The 8,622-nt window shown below is 45.1% G+C and overlaps 1 pseudogene; it reads left to right on the plus strand.

Moving 5' to 3' along the window:
* Positions 1 to 473: 473 nt before the first annotated feature.
* On the plus strand, positions 474 to 4,761 carry LOC109674800 (leukocyte immunoglobulin-like receptor subfamily A member 5; annotated as a pseudogene).
* Positions 4,762 to 8,622: the final 3,861 nt, after the last annotated feature.

Here is an 8,622-nt window from a genome sequence, read left to right on the forward strand (position 1 = left end):
CAAAACTAATCTTCTGAGAAACAACTCTGGACTTCTCGGGGTCCATTAGAGACAATGTGTGGCCAGGTGTGGCTGATTCGCCATGCAGATGAACTACCATCATGAACAGGTGTTGGTGGACCTACAAAGCACTAAGTGGTCTCAGTGACCTTCATGGTCAGTGAAGCAGCTCCTGTGAGATTTGAATGATGAAGTTCCTGAAGTCATGTGGGGTCAGCATGATGGCCCACCCTAGGAGTCCATGTCCTCATTATAAGAACCTGTGACTGTGTTACCTTACCTGACTGAACGGGGCTTTGCAAATGAGCTTAAGTTAAAGATTCATCAAGGGGACATTATCCAAGAGCCTCAGCAAAATATCAACGTCCTAGTAAGTGAAGAAGGTGGAGCAGCAGGAAAAGTGGTGAGAAGATGGAGCAGAGATGGAAATAGCAAGCTTGTTCTGTAAGATGAGAGGGATGAGGAGGCACAAGATGCACAGCCTGCAGGAGATTGAAAAGGTGAGTGAGCAGAGTCTGTCCTGGGCCTGCAAAGAACACAGCCCTGAGGGAAACCTGACTCAACCCCAGAGGTCACTTTGTACTTAAGACCTGCAAAACGTACAAAATGACCTAAGTTGTTTCAAGCCACTATTTGTTATGGCAGAAATAGAAAGTGAATTAGGTTGGGTGTGTGTATGTGTGTGCTTACTACTTTGAGTTCTGAAAATTTGTGATTTCAATGTACATCATTCATTGAGGTGAAATGAAAATCCTCAAAAAATGCACAATTGATTTTTTATGTAGAAGGAGATAAGGCCAGATGGAAGTAAACAGAGGGCACAGATGTCATCATCCCTGTCTAATGTGACTGCCAAAGCCTGGTTTTCACCCCATGCCAGCCCTAGAAATGAGAGCAAGTTTCTGTGAAGTGAAGATCCACTTCCTGTGGGGCTGATGATGTGACAACCATGTGACAAGCAGGACCTGCCCAATGAGTGGGCACAGTTTCCTTGTTTATCAGGCTGTCTGATAGGAACTCTGGCTGCTTCTATCTAGCCAGTGGGAGGAGACGCCATGATCCCCACACTCATGACCCTGTTCTGCTTGGGTGAGCTGTAAAGAGGGGGAGGGGGCACCATAGTCCAGGAGGCACTTCAACCCACAGGAGCAAACCTCTCACAGGGACTCTCTTCCAGGGCTGTATCTGGATTCCAGGACTCAAGTGCGGGCAGGTGAGTGTGTCAGCAGCCATCTCAAGTCCCACCTCCTCTCATGGGTCAGGAGCCCACCACTGGACAGTGTGATGAGAACATGAGGTTGGGTTAGAGCTGGAAGCCTGGAGGTACTGGGGCTCAGGGCTTGGATGATAGAAGGGATGTACTGAGACTCAGCCTCTGATTTCCTTGCAGAATATCTCCCCAAACCCAGGCTGTGGGCTGAGCAAGGCTCTGTGATCACCTGGGGGTAAAAGGTGACCATATGGTGTGAAGGGACCCTGAAGGGCCAGAAGTACCTTCTGAACAAAGAGGGAAGCCCAGCACCCTGGGACAGAGTGTACCTACTGGAGCCTGGGAACAAGGCCAAGTTCTCCATCACAAAAATGACAGAGAACTATGCAGGGCTATATGAGTGTTACTATTACAGTCTTGCAAGTTGGTAAGAGCACAGTGAACCCCTGGAGCTGGTGGTGACAGGTGAGAGGACACTGAGGGGTTCCAGCCCCAGTCTCTGCACTCAGGAATGGGGTTTAACTTCTGAGGTATATGCCCCCTCTCACAGCACAACCCTGGGGATAATGTGGGAGGTGTGAGTCCATTTAACACACTGCCCCCTTCTCTCCTAGGGGTCTACAGAAAACCCAGCCTCTCAGCCCTGCCCAGTCCCGTGGTGACATCAGGAGACAGTGTGACCCTCCAATGTGGTTCATGGCAGAGACTGAACAGTTTCATTCTGATGATGGAAGGAGAACACACACTCTTCTGGGCGCTGGGCTTACAGAAACATCCATATGAATATTCCCAAGCCCTGTTCCCAGTCGGTCCTGTGACCCCCAGCCACAAGTGGACATTCAGATGCTACAGCTATGACAGGAAAAAACCACAGGTGTGGTCAGCGCCCAGTGAGCCCTTGGAGCTCCTGGTCTTAGGTAAGGAAGCTTCATTTCTGACACAATTATCTTTAGAGTCTCTAACACTCTGTCATGAGACCCGTTTCCTGTGGGAGGGAGGCTGAGAGGTGCTCAGGAACTCTGAGTCAGAGACCCAGAATGGAAGCACAGTGAAGCAGTAACTGGACCCTCATCCTCCTTTTATTCATATTCCTTGCAGAATTTTCTAGGAACCCATCCCCCTGACCCACCAGGGCCCTGTCCTGGCCCCAGGAGAGAACCTGAGCCTATAGTGTCACTCTGACTTCAGCTATGACAGATTTGCTCTGTCCAATGATGGGGAACATGACCAGCTCCCTGACCGGCAGACCCAGGCTAGACTTTCTCAAGTCATCTGCCTCCTGGGCCCTGTGAGAGATTCCTATGGTGGCCCCTTTAGATACTATGGTGCACATAGCCTGTCTCTGAGTGGTCAGACCCCATTGATCTCTTAAATATCCTCATTACAAATGAGGAGCCAGAGGATCAGTAGACACCAGACCCTGCCCAGGCCCTGGTGGAGCAGCCAAGGAGGTGATGGCCAGGATTCTGGGTGGAGGTGTCAGGAAGGGAGATAGCCAGAGTGACAGGTGAGTGTTGGGGACAGGGAGAGTCTGAATAAACAGATATAGAGAGATCAACATCCTCAGACACAGGTCCTGGTTATCTCATCTCAGAACATGGTGGGGCTACCCCTTACACTCCTCTGTAGGTAGGCTCCCTGACAGCCCCACCCACTTGGGGCAGCTGGGTTTCACTGTGTCTGCAAGAGAGGATGTGATCCTATGTGTCAACCATGGAGCCCAAAGAATATTTTCCTTCTGTCCAAGGAGGAGGAAGCCAATTCCCCTTTGTGTCTCAGATCAAAGTCCCAAACTCAGTAGCACCAGGAAGAATTCTCCATGACTGCTGTGACCTCAGCTGTTGGGGGTACCTACAGGTGCCTCAAAACTTATCCCCTTACCTGTTGTCACAGCCCAGAGAACCCTGGTGCTCACAGTCTCCTGTGAAGGGCCTCTGACCCAGTTCATGCTGAGGTCAAAACTTCACTCAGAACCTTATGCTCTCACTCCCCACACAGCTCTAATAATCTGCCCACTCATGAGGAGAAGGAGGGTCTACTCCGTTAAAGGGTGGAATGGGCAGTACCTCACTTCCCTGGGCTCCTGACCCTAGAGTCTCACATAGAGTTCAGTGATAGAAGAGATGGTATGAGATAAGGTGAAGCTCACTGGAAATAGGATTAGATTCAGAGTTGTGGACTGAAGCTCCAGCCCTCACACCCCAAAGTCACCATCTCAGAATAAACTTCTGCAGGTGTCCCAGCTCTCACCAACATGTCCTAACTCCATGGGTCATGGTAACAGCAAAGATTTATAAATCCCCACTGGTTTCAAATTGTATCCTTTTTCATGTTTACTAAAAACCATTTAGATTTTCTAAAAGCCAGCACCACACACAGTTCTGCATGACCTGCTAGCGCCACCAGTTCCAGGGGCTGTGTGAGGACCAGACAAGAAAAAGGGCTGGTTCACTAGCATCTGGTATCCAGACCTTACTCCAAGACATGGAAGATGCTGGGCCTGATGGGGGAGCAGTAGTTGCTGACTGGGCGTGGACACAGGTCTTATTCTTCACTACTGAGAGACCCTGAGGACACAGGCCTTCATTGATACCTACAGAGTCCCTGAGTCCTCTCAGAACAGATTAGGAGGCTGATTAGGTCACCATGGGGTCTAACTGTGGATGAGGCTGCAGCCTCCACCACATTTGCTCCATTACAGAGAAGCATCCCAGGTGTGGGTACCACTGGGGATGTCCCCTCCTGAGGTTACATGGGGACCTCCATACTCAGTGGACAATTGACTGTCCAGATAAGGGAGAGCCATGTATCTGCTCACTGAAGTGACTCAGGGATCCCTGCCCAGCTCAACTGTGTGCAGCTCAAATCATTTCCACTCTGTATTTACTGTTTATACTTGTGTACTGTGACTCAGACCCAACTTCTGAACTCACAAAGCACTGTGGGGCTGAGGACTCCAACAAGGAGCCAAGTGGAAGCCCTGACACAGCAAGGAAAGCATTCATTCAGGATTTGCATGAAGTTCTTTCATGAGGATAAGATAGGAACGTTGAGTTCAAGGAATGACTAAGAGCCCCTCAGGGCCACACACAGTCTCTTTGGTTCTCAGAAGCAGCTGAAACCACCAGCCCATCACAGAACATGTCAGACACCAAGACTGGTGAGTAAGGATAATTCTCAGATATGGGGTGGACACGGTGTCTGTTCTTGTTCAGGGAAGGCCGTTGTGCTGAATGGACATCTAGGTATCCTGAGGTGATTTGGACTTCCTTGACCTCTGTGACATTTGGTCCACAATCCCCAGCCTCACAGCCCCAGGACTACACAGTGGAGAATCTCATCCGCATGGTTGTGGCTGGCCTGGTCCTCGTGGTCCTGGGGATTCTGCTATTTGAGGTTCTGCACAGCCAGAGAAGGACAAAATGTGCAATCCAGGTATAAACAAGAGGAAGAACAGTGCACTACACAGCGTGATGGACATTGCCAGAAGGATTTGGAAGAAAATCTGTGGTAAAAATTGGGAATTGTGTTCTGAGAACATGTGGTCCAGGTGCAGGGAGTGTGTGGGTGCTGGTGTGCAGAGCTCATTCTGCACTTAACTGTGGAGCATTCCTCCACCTTGCTGTTACTTTAGTTGACTTCCCCTCTATCCTCTCACCTGATGAGGGGAGGGTGAATCCCACAGACCAGGTGTGGGTCCTGGTCCTTGTGAACCTCATGCTTTGCTTCACTTTGATGTAACATTTTGATCACTTTTAATTGTCACTTTCCCCATGGTGCATTAGTGTGACTCCATCTATTCAGCTGAGAGGATTAAACTTTGGTCAAATAACAGAACTAATGAGGAAAAATCAGCTTTCATCTGAGAAAAACTAAATGATTCCCTGACATTCTCTGTGGACCCATGAACCCTTCTGATTTCATGGATGCTGTCCCTGGGGTTTCTCCTGAAATACAAGGACATGAAATCAATGCATTGCAGTTTGAAGGATTAGTCTGGCAGGCACTCTTGCCATGCTCTGCAAAGTCACTTGTTAAGTCAAACTCTTGATTTGTGGCACTTGATGATTCCTAAATGCATTCCCCTCATGGCCAACTTCCAAATGCAAATGTGACATCACCTGTGGGCAGTATTGAAGAGATGATGAAAAGTGTGAATTCATGAAGATATTTACTATCTTGATGGAACATTACAGGTCTGTTAGCATTTATGATAGGCGTGTGTCTCATGTTAAATCCATAATTCCTATACATTATGCATTTGCATTTTTGTTGTGTCTCCTGTATTGTTAATCAGATATAAGCTTTCATTTATTTTTATGTTTTTATTTGTCTTATGATGGGCTTTTCTCAGTCTTTAGATTTCATTTGTCCTGGAGTATTTGTTACTCATGTTTCTTGAGGGTAGGACCTGACCCTTCCTTCCTGGGCTGAAGTAAAGTGGCAATGTCCCCAAACTATAAGCCTTTACTAAATCCAGTTAGGACATTAACATCACCTGGCAGGCACCTTGGGGTCAGAAATGAGAGTTACCTTTTCAATGCCACATAACATGTAACCCAAAATTAGATGTGGATGTATATGAATCCCAGAACACTCATGTCCTAAACGAAAATGGGAATTGTTCATTTTTTTCCAGTCAGAGAGTATGTTGAATGTCCCATGAGAGCTTGATTCTTATAACAACTACACAAGATCAACTGGAGTTGAGCATTACTGTGATCTTTCTTTTTTTCTTTTCCTGTACTAAGTTACACTCATGGGAAGACTTTGTTCATGACCATCTGTGATGCTTCCCTTCCCTATTCCTCACAAGATGACTTCATTTAGATAAAGCCAACTCACCATCAATGTCTGATCTATGCTTCAGCTCCTTATCACCCCTGATTCTAAATCCACAAAACAGGTGATTTATCTTGTCCTGTCATACCGCTTTAAACATTTCTTTCTTAAATTCAATCCTAGTTTTCACCTTAACCTTCCTTGTAAAATCATTTTTAGTCATTTAGTTGTACCCTCTGATACTAGACCTTCCATGAGGGAGAGAATATGTGCTTTGCTCAACATCACCCCTTCATTTTCTGAGATAGCTCCTGGTTGACTTGCTCAAGTATTTCTCACATAAAGAGTGATAAAGTGTGCAGAATGGGGAGTGGAGAAGTCAATGAGCCAGGCTAAGGGGAAGTCCTGCCCGGTGAGGTGAGGGAAGCTCAGTAGTCAGAAAAGGAATGGAGCCACTGAGGAAATACATGGCACTGCCAGGCCTCATCTACTGTGTGTCACTCAGAAGGCAAGGCCTCAGCCACATGTATGAATACAGGGGTTTATTTGAGATGCAAGAATGAGGCAGGTGGGTTGTGGCATGGGTTGAGAGAGCAGGAAGGGATCCTGAGGTCAGGGAGTACTGAGGACTCTGCATTAGGAATGGTGACAGTCCACACCAGCATCTTTAGTGGTGACAAGATTCCATGTGATTCTTCTTCAGAAGGAGGACATGCCTGGGAGACATTCATGGTTCCATCTGCCCATTTCTTGGAGTTTCCTCACATTTTTCAGAGTCTTCACTCTTTGGAGCAGAAGTCCCTTCAAATAAGCTCCTTATACACACATATGAGCATCTTGTGAAGGAATTCTGTCCACATGATTCTGAGACATACAGAATTGACAATCAGATCCAATATGATGTCAGCAGTGACACAAAGGGACATGCTATGTATTACTAAACACATGTGCTTACATGCAGAGCTCAGTGGTGTTACACAGTGCCTGGTGATTTGATGTTTACTTCCTATGCAAAATTTCACCAGAAGATGAAATTTATTTGCCATTTATTTCAAGTCCTGATTTGTCTTTCTCCTCCTAACCTAAATTTCAGATTTGAAGTCAGAGGTAGCTCTTATCCTTTTAAGGAGAAGAAAGCCGAAAAATGAGGGACCACCTCATAGAACAGATAGACATGAATCCAAGTTGTCCCAGGGTACAGCCACTGGTTTTGGGGCAATGAGGCTATAGATTTGGGGAAGTCAACACAAGGACACAGGGAAATCTAGCCTGTGACAAGGCAGGAACAGCAAATGTCCATGGCAAGTGTGGACTTGGGGAAAAGGGATGAATTAAGAACAACACCTCTTAGTCCATGAGATTAAACTCCCAGTGAGTCAGAGATACAATTGTAAATAGATAAATAGAAATGTGAGTCAAGTCACATATAACCTTGGTCTGGGAATGAACTGAAGCTATAACTTGAAATCCATATGTAGTAGCAAGAAAAGATGAGCAAATAGACTTTATAAATAAACCTATTTGCATATGTGCATGGCACACACACAAACACACACACAAAGAAAACTCAGTAGACAAGTGGAAAACCAATAGAAAATATGTATAACACATTGCAAAGATTCTGTATGCATATATATAGATACATACATATATATATATATATATATATATATATATATATATATATATAAAGGTACATGAAATTATATATGATTGTAAATATTGTTATAGTATCATAAAAACCATAAATTAGATATTATATGTGCCTTCATTATGCAATTATAAAAATTAAAAACAATTAAATATATGATGTTAGCCTTCATCCTTCCACATACACACACATGGATCTTAATTATTAAAGAAAAAATGGCATATGACATGGGAAAGAATTAGTAAAAGAGATTACAACTGCTGTTAAATATATGAAAAGTTGTACAACTTTAATCTTATCCACAGAGAAATGCCAAGTTAGACTAACTTGGACTGCAATTGTACCTATTTGGATAAAATCAGAAGCTTCCCAGCTTTCTGCTTTTTGGAAGTCTGTGAATAAACAGACTGCACTTACACTGCTAGTAGGAATGAAAAGGGGACAGTGCATATTGACGGAAAATATCAACCAAACAGCATGTGCATTTCTGCTTTTGCCCCAGGAAATGTCTTCAAGAAATTTTCCTTAAGGCACACGTCCAACAATAAGGAAATCTATACCCCAAGGCTGTTAATGGAAGCATTGCTTGTACTTGTGAACTACTGGGAAAGTAACCTGAAATGCACCCCAAAAGTAGATAGGCTACATGAACTCGGCTTCATGCTCAAAATGGAGTCACGTGCCTCTGTGATGGAAAAGAAGAAAGTTTCCTTTATATGGAGGATACTCCCTGGTGTGCTGACAAGTGAAAAGAACAAATAAAAAGACAAGAAAAATGATGCTGGAGAAAGGTGGATATTGATGAGAGAATCAGGAGGAAATAAGAAACCTGGAGACACATTCGTGATAATAGAGGGAAGCATGAAAAGCATAAACCACACTTCATAGATGTCTAAAGCCATGGATTGTTTCAATGTGTTTCTGTATAAATGAATACATTCAGGAGCAGTGAAAGCTCTGCTACAGTGACACCTAAGTG

This window comes from Castor canadensis, chromosome 16, assembly GCF_047511655.1.
Source record: "Castor canadensis chromosome 16, mCasCan1.hap1v2, whole genome shotgun sequence".
Taxonomy (NCBI): Eukaryota; Metazoa; Chordata; class Mammalia; order Rodentia; family Castoridae; genus Castor; species Castor canadensis.